We start from the raw sequence: 11,543 nt of genomic DNA, 5'->3' as shown, positions 1-11,543 counted from the left end.
TAATTGTAAAGATCTCTGAACGAATCGGCCATTGCACATTACAAAATATAAATGATGGAAACCGACGATCTGTGCTAAATCTTCTACTATCTTCAGTACATCCAACAAGTACAAATATCTCCAGTTTGCAAAGGAGCCTTTGGGTCGGACTGTAGATGACTGGAAAAGGGCCGTGTGATTCATAGTTTCAATTGCATCATACAGATCATGTGCGAATGTGGAGAGTGGAGTTTGAAAGCATGGCCCCAACTGGCATTTCCAGAACATTTCAAGCCGGTGGAATCAATATAATGATTCGGGGAATTAATGTACTATGTTTTCTTTGCATTGTCGGAGTCCATTGATTCATGTAGAAAAACTTGTGAATGCCGAAGAGTATTTACGTGTTATCTTAGGTCAAGTAAATCATATTATGTCAATGGCGTAACCTAGCGAGAATGGATACTTCTAGCACGACTATTCTCCCTGTCATAAACCTTACATTGTCCGCAGATGGTTAGATATGATCAAATGTGGCATCAGACAGCTACACCTAACAATATCAAATTTTTAGGAACTATGTATTTCATTGAATGTGGTGTCAAATTCCTCATACCACTTACCAATCTATACTTATAATAAAGCTCAATGTGTGTGTGTGTGTGTGTGTGTGTGTGTGTGTTGGCGCTCTACAGGCCAGACCGTTTGACATACAGCTACCAAATTTGGTACATGTATACATTGGAGGTTGGGAATGTGCACCTGGGGTTTCTTTTTTCGAATTTTTAATTAGAATTTTAATTATTAATTAAAAACTAACTTTCCCGCCAAAAAAATCTTCCATTTTCCCCACCGCCAACTTTTCCGCCAAAAAAATCTTCCATTATCCCCAGCGCCAAACGAGAAAGGCTTCAGTTTTTTTTCTCCCAACAGTAATGAGGCTAGGGTTAAAATTTTTCGGCGGATTATTTCAATCGGTTCTGTTTATTTTCTTAATGTTTGATGCATTTAAAATTAAACATTGTTAATGAATCAATCTTTCAGATTCATTCTGAAGTACTTTTGAATTAAAATAAAGCAGAATAAAGGAAATTAAAAATTTCTAATCCGCATAGCGTTACCCCAACTGGCGTAGAAAAAATCACGTATTTGCGTTACGTAACCGGCGAAGAAAATTCACGCATGCGCATTCTGTTTTGATTGTTGCCATGACAACGTTATCAATGGATGATTTAAATTATTTTTGGGTTAGTTGCATGCTTTTGTAAGTAAATTGTATTTATGTTAGTTATATAGTTTTTTTAAAACCTGTTTTCACCCATTTATTTTAAACGATTCGTTTTTTTTCTTAGTGTTTGATGCATTTAAATTTAAACATTGTTAATGAATCGATCTGCTCATAATGAATCTAAGAAAATTTTGTTGACCAACTCTTGAGATATTACATAAATTAAAAAAGATATTCTTTAGTGCCCATAAAGTTTAAACGCTGAGTGACTCTATTTTCAGTAATCAGATTATAAAAAAATGCTTTGTTTCAGTAAAAAATATTATTATATTAATTGAAGATAAATTCTTTCCACTTTAATTTAAAGCATAAATTCTACGGGTGCTAACAGAAAATGAGAGAGATACATATTACGTTATGACTGAAGGCCTTTATAATATTATGAATGAATTATATGATAATCAAAATTTGAAGTTTAAAAATATTTTGATGAAGAAGCTATTAAAGTAGAAATTGCATAAAATATTTAATTATTAAAATTTTAACGAACATTAAGATTGGCGAACCGGCTGGTCGCCAAAGGCGGCTAGTATCTCATAAAATCAAGGTCCGTTCAACCGATGGAAATAATGTTTCAGATGTAGTTATTCGGATGTATTAGTCCTGAATTCTGCGAAAGGCAACACAGTGTTTATAGGTACTGAAACTCGAAATTTTCGAATGGAACCTATTATTTGTGCATGAGTAACACGTCCGTTTTTTGAAATATACTATCTATGCTGTTTAGGATTTTCGCATTCGCTGAACACTTTGTGAAGAGATAAATGTATCTATATAGCCTAATGTATGTGTGCGTGCGTGAGTGCGTCCGTGCGTGTGTGTGTGCGTGTGTATGTTGGCGCTCTACAGGTCAAACCATTCTATCTACAGCTACCAAATTTACCTTGGAGATCCGGAATGTGCACTTCTGAGCAATTCTTTTTTGAATTTTTAATTAATTAAAAATTAAGAAAAATTTTGGTATTTTTCCGCTATAACTTCCAAAACTATTACAAAACAGAATTAATTTTCCGAAACATACAGAACAAAATTAATTTTTATATCATTTTGAAGATAAAAAAATAATCTTTTCAATGATACCAATATTTTTACTAGTAAATTGAATTTATATTTTTAATATATATTTTTTTACTCATATTTTTCAACAATGTATTTTGCTCGAAATAAAAATAAAATTTAAGCTGCACGAGCGCGTTGAATGTTAATAGGGAAAAATTACTTTTATTAACAAGTTTCCATTATATTGACAAAAACTCAAATTAAAAAATAAGTTAACTATCATTCCAAATAAAATATTTAAAAGTGTAATTTTCAGTACGGTCCTTATGAAATGAAATAAATATGAAGTATGATATTCTTTAAAAAGTAAATCCAAGGAAACTTTTTCTATGACCTTTCGCAATATCTATATTACTAATTCAATTAAGCAGTTTTATTTTAGGCAAATATGATTTAATATGTATAAGATATCTACTCTAATCAGAGACCAACAGCTAATTTGAAATCCTTTAGTGATAGACAGACATCTTAGTACTATACATGCAAACAAAATGGTCTAAATGAAGTAAATAATTATATTTTAAGAAAATGGTGTCAATAAATGCTGATGAATTAAGAATTTTAAATTTTTACTTATATCCTCTACCCTTTGAATCATATTTATCACAATATTTTTGAGCGGCTAATATTTTAAATAAAAAGTTTTGAACTCCAATCAACTAAATCAATTACTAAAGCTGACCGATTTATGAAAATTTCAATATCACTATTCTGCAGAAACGCTTGATTTTTGATCACTTAATCAATAGTCTCAAAGAAGCCAATCATCTACCAGAGTTCCTCAAGAGTGATTGGCCTAGAATACGGAAATCTTAATTGTTCTAATGTTCTAATATTTAAAACTTAATAAATCTGTTAGATTTGAACAAAGAAAATAAAGACATTTATTTATTTATTTAAAAGATCTAGAGTGAAGAATATTTTGTAGAATATGAATCCATAGGTCCAAAGAACACTCTAAAATTTAAACTTCATAATTTTTTGAAATATGTTTATAAACCGAAAAAAAACTATTATTATCGACAACAATTATGTCCTTTTAACTATAAAAACTAAAAACTGAATTTTCCATTTAATCCGTGAAATTTTTGTTAAATAATTCTTTGAGATATTATAAATTGAAGAAATTATTCTGTATTGCACATAAGACTTCAGTTCTCATATTTAAAAAAAAACAACATATGCTTGGATTCACTAAAAAAAGTTCATTGCAGTTTCATTATCTCCACTTTAATTTAAAATTAAATTTTGCGGGCATTGATAGAAAATTAGAGATGTGTAATACAATTAACAAAATGGCTTAAAGCCTGCATAATAGGATAAGTTAATTATACGACTATCAAAATTTGAAGTTTACCAATATTATTACCTATTATGAGAACAACTTTCATCAAAAATTAATTGAACATTTTAACCAGATTTAATACTGGCGAAACGGCTGGTCGCCAAAGACGTCTAGCTAATAATAAATAAATAACTATAATAAACTTATATGAGCCCTGGGATTTTTGATATTTAAAACAGTAATGCAAAAATAAGTGTAACTAATACATGTATTTTTATTCTTTTATTTATAAATTCAAAAGCTGTATTATTTAATAAAAATTTATAATTAATTAAATAAAAGAAACATTTCCAACACCAAATTTTCGTAAATATATTTTACAATTTATGGAAAAATTTCTTTATTTTGTTATTTTATCTCTAATTTGCTTAGAAGTTTTACAATTTTTGTACAGAAACCTTTTGTACATAAATTCAAAAGCTGTTTTATTTAATAAAAATTTATAATTAATTAAATAAAAGAAACATTTCCAACACCAAATTTTCGTAAATATATTTTACAATTTATGGAAAAATTTCTTTATTTTGTTATTTTATCACTAATTTGCTTAGAAGTTTTACAATTTTTGTACTTAAACCTTTTTTTTATAAAGGGTTTATAAAACTTATTCATTTAATTTCATTGGAAAGCTTTATCAAATAAAATTTAGAAGTAAAACAATCATTTTAGGTATGAAGTCATAAATCATGTCTTAAGGATGTTTATATACAAAAAAAGATAGGCGATAACTTCAAGCCTTTCTAGTTTTTTCAATGTGGATATTCATCTATATACATTACATATACATGTATGTGTATTTATTATTCTGGGATCACAAGTAAAGTACGCATATAGAACCAAATTTACATAAAACACGAAATTATCCTCGAATAAGAAGACTTTCGTCATTTGTTTTGGTTCTACTTGTAATGTTGATACTTAAAACACAAATAAATGTGATGCAAACAGATTAAATACATTGCAGTGATACTAATCCTTCCGTTGAACGTTCTTTCGTTTGTTCATTTTTAGAGATAAGTTTAAATGAGTTTCTCTATTTTAATGGAAACTTTCCAGTAGAACGGACGAACATCCTTATTATGCTTCGTAGTGGAATCAAATTTTGGAAGACCTTTTTATAGTTGCAAGGAAGAAAATCTTTTCTCCGTTAATCGAATAATGACTTTAAATTTTATTTCTTCTTTGAAAGATAAAAAGGGTAAAAATCAATGAAGAAGAAGGGGTATTATTTTCAGAATAAAACGCGTCATGTAAGATTTAGCAAATTATTGATTCGCTTAAATTTAGAACTTCCTTAAAATAATTGTAACAGCTTCTTAAAGTCATTTAAAAATAAGGAAACACTTTTCTTATTTTATGGGATTATAAAGCATCGATCGAAAGATGAGAAAAATATCAGTGCATTACATAATGTAAAGGAAAGTGTTTGAAACACTATACTCTGTTGGTTTAGAAGATCTCAACATTTAATATCTAAATCTAATTAGGTTTTAAAAGATCTCTTAATCTATTCAATTTTACTTCTTGAGTTTTACTTTCCTCTCTCTTCTTTCCACTAGTTTTTTTTTAAAATTTGAGCTTGGATTTTAAATTTGAATTGACACATTAAAATTCATGTAGTAATTAGACAAATTAGACAAAATTGAACTTTTATTATGCAGCACAAGACTTACCAGAAAAGAGTATTTCGTTTTCTACACATTTTTACATAACGTACGCTTCAATTAAAAATCCAGCACTTCTTTTAACCCTTTGAAGGGCCATTTTTTTCTAGTCATATTATGTTAAAATATTTTTATGCTTGGACTTAGAATAAAAAAAGGGACTCATTTAGCTTATTAGATAAATTTAATTTGATTCATTAATTAATTTGTTTAATTAATAATTAAGTAACAAATCAAGACACATCATTTTGTCTTATATAAAAAACTAAAGCATAACTGACTTACTAAAAAAATTTGTCAGAACTTATGCCGAATTACATAATTTCATACAAAGATTGATAAATTTGGTGGGAAGCATACTTCTCACGGCCCTAGAAAGGGTTAAATGTCATACATGGAAAAAAAAAACTTCAAACAACAATATAGCAAATTTATGATATTACCAAATAACTATTTATAGCCTTGTATTGCATGATACATATATGGCTAACTGTAAAATCTTAGTATGTTCTATACAGAATGATTTAACGTTTTACAAATTTTTTTCAAATTAAAAACTACATATTTTTGTCTAGGGTTTTGCTGCTGTCATGTAAAAGAGAACATCAACTGATGTAAAAAGTCGCTTTATAAGTTTTCACCTAAAAACTTTACTGGTATAAAAATTTGTTGAGAATTTAAGGAGCATATTTGAAATCATATCACTTTGCTTTGCTGCAAGCATAAATTTTTTCATCCACCTTTTTTTTAATTGAAAAAAAAACTAATCGTAATATTGTTTTTCGGACCAATAAATTACCTACTGTGGGAGACAGTTTTACTGTTACAGTAATAGCAGCTGAACAAACATGGACAGTATTGGCGACAAAAATAAAGGACCTCGGGTAATCGAGATTATAGGCAATAGCTCCCTTATGACTCGAGTTCCTGTTTGTTTTAGGATGTTTGACTCTCTGTCATGGATGCTGTCACGAAGATTCAGGACGGAGACAGAGTCAGTATTGCAGTTGTTGAGTTGAGCTGATTCAGTAGTTGAGCAGAGTCTCTCTTAGCAGTGTTGATCTTCAACAAGTTCTTGCTAAACACTTTGTGTTACTTCGGGCGATTTGCTGCTTTTATGTTGCTATTTACGGCAAGTGACGTTCGATTCGGCACTGTTTTGCTGTCTTTATCTATAAGTGTGTTTGTTGAACTTTTCATCTTGCACGAAAAGGATGGATTTTCTGTAAAAATATATTATAAACAAACACAAAAAAATTTATGTATACATATATTTTAATACATTTATACACACATAAAAATGTATGTATAAATGTACATGTATCCACTTTATAAAAATGTTTGTATGTAATATATACGAAAGGAATGTACTAGTAATTCAAATATTGCTGACCTAACCAGAAAGTTTTATTACAAAATATATGCCAAAATTATTATAAAAATATAGAAATGCCAAGCTAGGGATAAATATTTTAATAAAAAAAGTAATGTTCGTAGAAATTCAATATTATCTACATATTCTAAATTTATACCGATTGCTAATGTTTATATATTTGTGTGACATAACATAGTGTTAAGAAATTGTTATGGTACATTGAACTAGCCGATTTTGGCGACCAGTTTACTCGCCTTAAAATAACACAAAACTATGAATTTGTACGTGGAACAAACGTACACAATAAGGCAGACACTCGGCTTTTTTTATATATCAGTTTTAATAATTTTTTATAAGATAAACGCAAATTTATGGAAACAGATTTGTTTGTCATTATTTTACTTTCACTTCTAAAAAATAATCGCAAAGCCATCAACAGACGAAAAATATTTTTTATGATGATCCTAATGGGCGTGATTAATTTAATTTTGGCAATTGTAAATATCCTTCGTCTAGAAGAGTGAAATATGTTTTGATGAAAGTGAAATATATATATATATATATATTATTATTATTATGTTTTTGTCCATTATTAAAATAGAGATATATGTCATTAATAAAACTTCTTGCCAAAAGTAATTGACAAGCATTTATAAGTCGTGGTAAAGTGTCGAATAACAATAGCTAAAATTGCAAAATCATGAATGTTTAGAATTTATTTACTTTTACTTTACATAAAAATTAAAATCACCAATTTTTACACATTTTTATAAATATGGTAAAGAATAACGAATAAATTTTCTTGAAATAGTTCTCAAAGCATTGAAGTAAAGTATCCGGTAGTTTCATAACAATAAAGGAAATATTTCATTTTTTTTTATTAATTACAAACTTTGCATTCCTCGCTCATGCCCAGAATTGCTCCAGTAAACAGCATTATGGCGCATACGATTTTTTTTTTTTTTTTTTTTTTTTTGCAAACTAAATTTTAAATTACCTAAACCTGGAGAGATGAAATAATATTTTGTAACCTTATTGATGTTAAAAAATGCATACTTAAAACTGCCTTAAGGTTTCTTGTTATTTAATAATGGATGAATATTTTTATGCTTCCTTCAAATTCTTTAGTACTCATTAATAATTTACGGGAGAAATTTACGATCCTGAAGGTTATAAAACTGGACTGAAACATTCTGATTTTTCTGCGAATCGAGCACATTTCCTCCTTCTTAATAAAAATAAATTTGCAGACGCCAGAAATATTTTTAATATTATTATTATTTTTATAAAATATCTTTTATTAAAATGTTACAAACATGGTTAATTGCCTCTATTTACAGAAGCGTTTGATTCCATTAATTGATAAAAATAAACACACTGAAGGATGCTCCAGACTAGACGAGCTGGTTTTCTATTAACAATATTTCGGATTTTATAATCGCAGATCGAGTAGTGAAAGTTATAGGACAAAATTTCATGTACATTTGTAGAGTACTTAAGAAGCAAAAAAGAATATTTGCAGGAGACTTTAAATGCAAGTATATTGTAACATTAATAGGATTTTGTTTCTTTCAATAGGATTTTGTCTTTTCATAATATCCATGGAATAAATATGGCCAACATTAACTCATTAACATTCGCTACAGTATAGAACAAGAAATGTAAATAAAATGTGATGTTTAAGGTCTCATAGCTAATTTTTTTATGTGCTTAGATTAATTCGCAAACGGATAAATCGATAAATGGCAAACGGATAAATCGATCCGATAAATTTATACATGACATGAAGCGTATATTTACTATTATTGTTTGGGTTATAGAAACAACAGAAATTTTGGGTTATATCTGATAATGAGGCCGACCAAAAGAGAGGAGATATTTTTAACTCCGCCAGGGTTCAAGCGACGATATTTACTATATATACTGAATTTTCACTTCCTACATACCATGTTTACACTTCAAGATTTCTACTGCTGATTTTATATGGGATTCCTTTAAATTCTGCTATCAATATTTGTTACATTATACAGCAACTTTTGTTCATAAATACTAAATACTAGGAGTTAACTCTATCTTGACCTAGCGTTAGCAATAATTTAAATGAACTAAATGTCTTGAAAATCAAAATCGATCTTGTAGTCAGCGCACTATAGCACCTAGTACTACTACTGTGAGGTTCATTTCACCAATCATACAAAGATACAATCCATCTTTGAAGTAGGAGTAACCAGATCCTACACTATTATTGCACCTACGAGGGGTAGCCAATACCAACCAAAAAGATTGCATAATAATAACATTACTGAACTATAAAATATATAGAAACAGTTTAATGAATGTTTTAAATTGTTAATTGAAAAATTAATTTTTCTATTATAAAAAAAAATATGAGAGCAATTTTATCTTTAGCATCAATTATCATTTGATCAGTTATGAAAATATTTATTAAAAAAATGTGTTTAGAAAAACAGTAAATATACGCTTGAAAAGTAAAAACACCACTGCCTATAGGATTTCTTCATCATCCATTCATACCAAAATTTAACGAACAAAATATTTACAGTGATATAACTGTTTGGATCCGCCTAATTGCCCTGTCTCTGATTCTCATCTGCTTTCACAATATAATATTTTCATTTTAATTAATTACATGAAATTAATATTTATATCAAGACAAACACATTTTTTTGTTGTGGTTGTTGTTGTTCTGTTGAATTTTTGAGTAATCTTGCTTGAATAATACGGGGAGGAAAATGGAAAAGCAGCTTCAATAAGATTTGTTAAATATCTTGATATTGACCTTCGATTTTGGTGGAAGGATTAATCATTAAATCCATTTAACTTGCAAATTTTTTAGTCATCATTTTTGTCGTCTCAAATTTAGATAAAAATTATTCACACGACACTTTTTATTCATGTATCATCTGGTGATATGAGATAATTGCGCTCTTATATACATGGGCAAAACGTTGGAAAAGTTGGTTCCAGAGTCAGAAAGAAAAATTCATATTTGCCAAACAGACATTATTCCTATCATTGTTTTTAGAATTCAAATAGAACGATCAGATTATATATTCATCAAAATATTTAGGTTGAAATTTTTTGATATTTGAAATACATTTTCCCATTATACTTTATAAACTAATGCAAAAGACTGAAATTAATTTCTGTGTTTTAATTCATAATAATATTTCTTAACATCTATGGAAATCTATGAAAAAATATTGTTTTATATTTTTTGCGTTTAAATATAACTTAATTTCTCTAGATAATAATCGAAAAAGTTTTCTTCTTCTTGAATTTTTCAACCAAAAATTAAGATAATCTATTTATTATATAAAAGTGGCTCTTGCTTAGTTTAGCATTGAATTTTTTTGATGAAAAAAGAGAAAGAAAGCTTTCTTACTTGGAAAAATATTTAACACTATCGGTAATGGAAATGTAAATGTGTTTTCTAAATTTTTTATTCCCGATTCTTAAAAATCTTATTAAGCCTAAGTTTAGTATAAGAATCAATTTAAGAGCATGAAGAAAAAATAATTCAAATTAAATTCCATTTGTTATATGATTAGGTAAATCCAAAATGTTATTACTGTTGGAATTGTTTGGAAATTTTTCACCTGGATATAATTTTCCCTATTCTTGTGAAAAATAAAAAAGAGATAACAATTGAATTAGAATGCACATAAATGAAGCAAGTTAACACAAGTATGCAGGGGATAACAATTGAATTCATTAGAATAATTTACTCAAAATGTCTGCTATAACTACACATATTTACCGATTCTTATATAATTTGTATGTTTAGTTATTTATGCAAATGTATTGTAAGAACAATTATTAATTACAAATTATTTTAATTAAAAAAATCAATGTAATTTTTATTAACATATTATTTTATATACTTATTATAATACGATAGCTTATTTGCTCTTACACTCAATCTCATCTTCCGTGCACATATGATTAGCTACAAACAAAAGATATAAAATACATATGAATATTAGATTTTTTTTTTCCTTTTGTAATACAGTCTTACATAGAAATGAATCTTTATATTCGAGTTGCTCCTATTTTTACATCTATAATTGTTCTTCCATTCATAAAAATAAGATTTGTATTGTGTGTGTGTGTGTGTGTTTCATTTTATGTCATCTTAGAACTATAAGGATTGACTATCCTTTTTTAAACTAGAATTTACGAAATACGATATAGTTAAGAAATTCCTTGTTTATCTGTGTTAAGAAATTCCTATCCCAAAGCCTCCTAATTATAGGGTTTTTTTTTTTACTTCCTTGCAATCCTGATGTAAGGATAATAAAATGAAGAATCCTTATCTAATCTTAATACTTCAAATTTAAAACAGAAATGGCTGTTTTATTGTTATATAAAATAATCATTGCACCATGACAAACTGTGAATAAATTTGTAACTTTTGAAATAAGGGATTCAATATAGTCCTTACTTTGAAATAAAGGATATATTAAAATTTTCTTGAATTTTAATGAAGGTTAATGGACTTTGCTGAAAAATATTAAAATTCTTATCCTCTTAATTAGTAATCGGAAGATAAGGTCATTATGATCAGCATTAGATCAATTATGATAGTGTAAGTCATCATCATTAACTCAATAATGATCATGCTTTCGTCATTTTTTGCTTTTCTTATCAACATCATTATCAAAAAATCTTGTCTAATACATCTAGTCATTGAAAGAAGAAAAAAAAATGAATCAGACTATTTTATTTGAAATTCTAATAGAAGTGTTTTCCTATGTTAACGCCTTCTCGATGTAGGGACTAAATTGTAATTAGAGTAAATAATATATTGCA

This window comes from Argiope bruennichi, chromosome 2 (genome assembly GCF_947563725.1).
Source record: "Argiope bruennichi chromosome 2, qqArgBrue1.1, whole genome shotgun sequence".
In the NCBI taxonomy this organism is placed as follows: domain Eukaryota; kingdom Metazoa; phylum Arthropoda; class Arachnida; order Araneae; family Araneidae; genus Argiope; species Argiope bruennichi.
Note: the sequence above shows the minus strand (reverse complement) of the source record.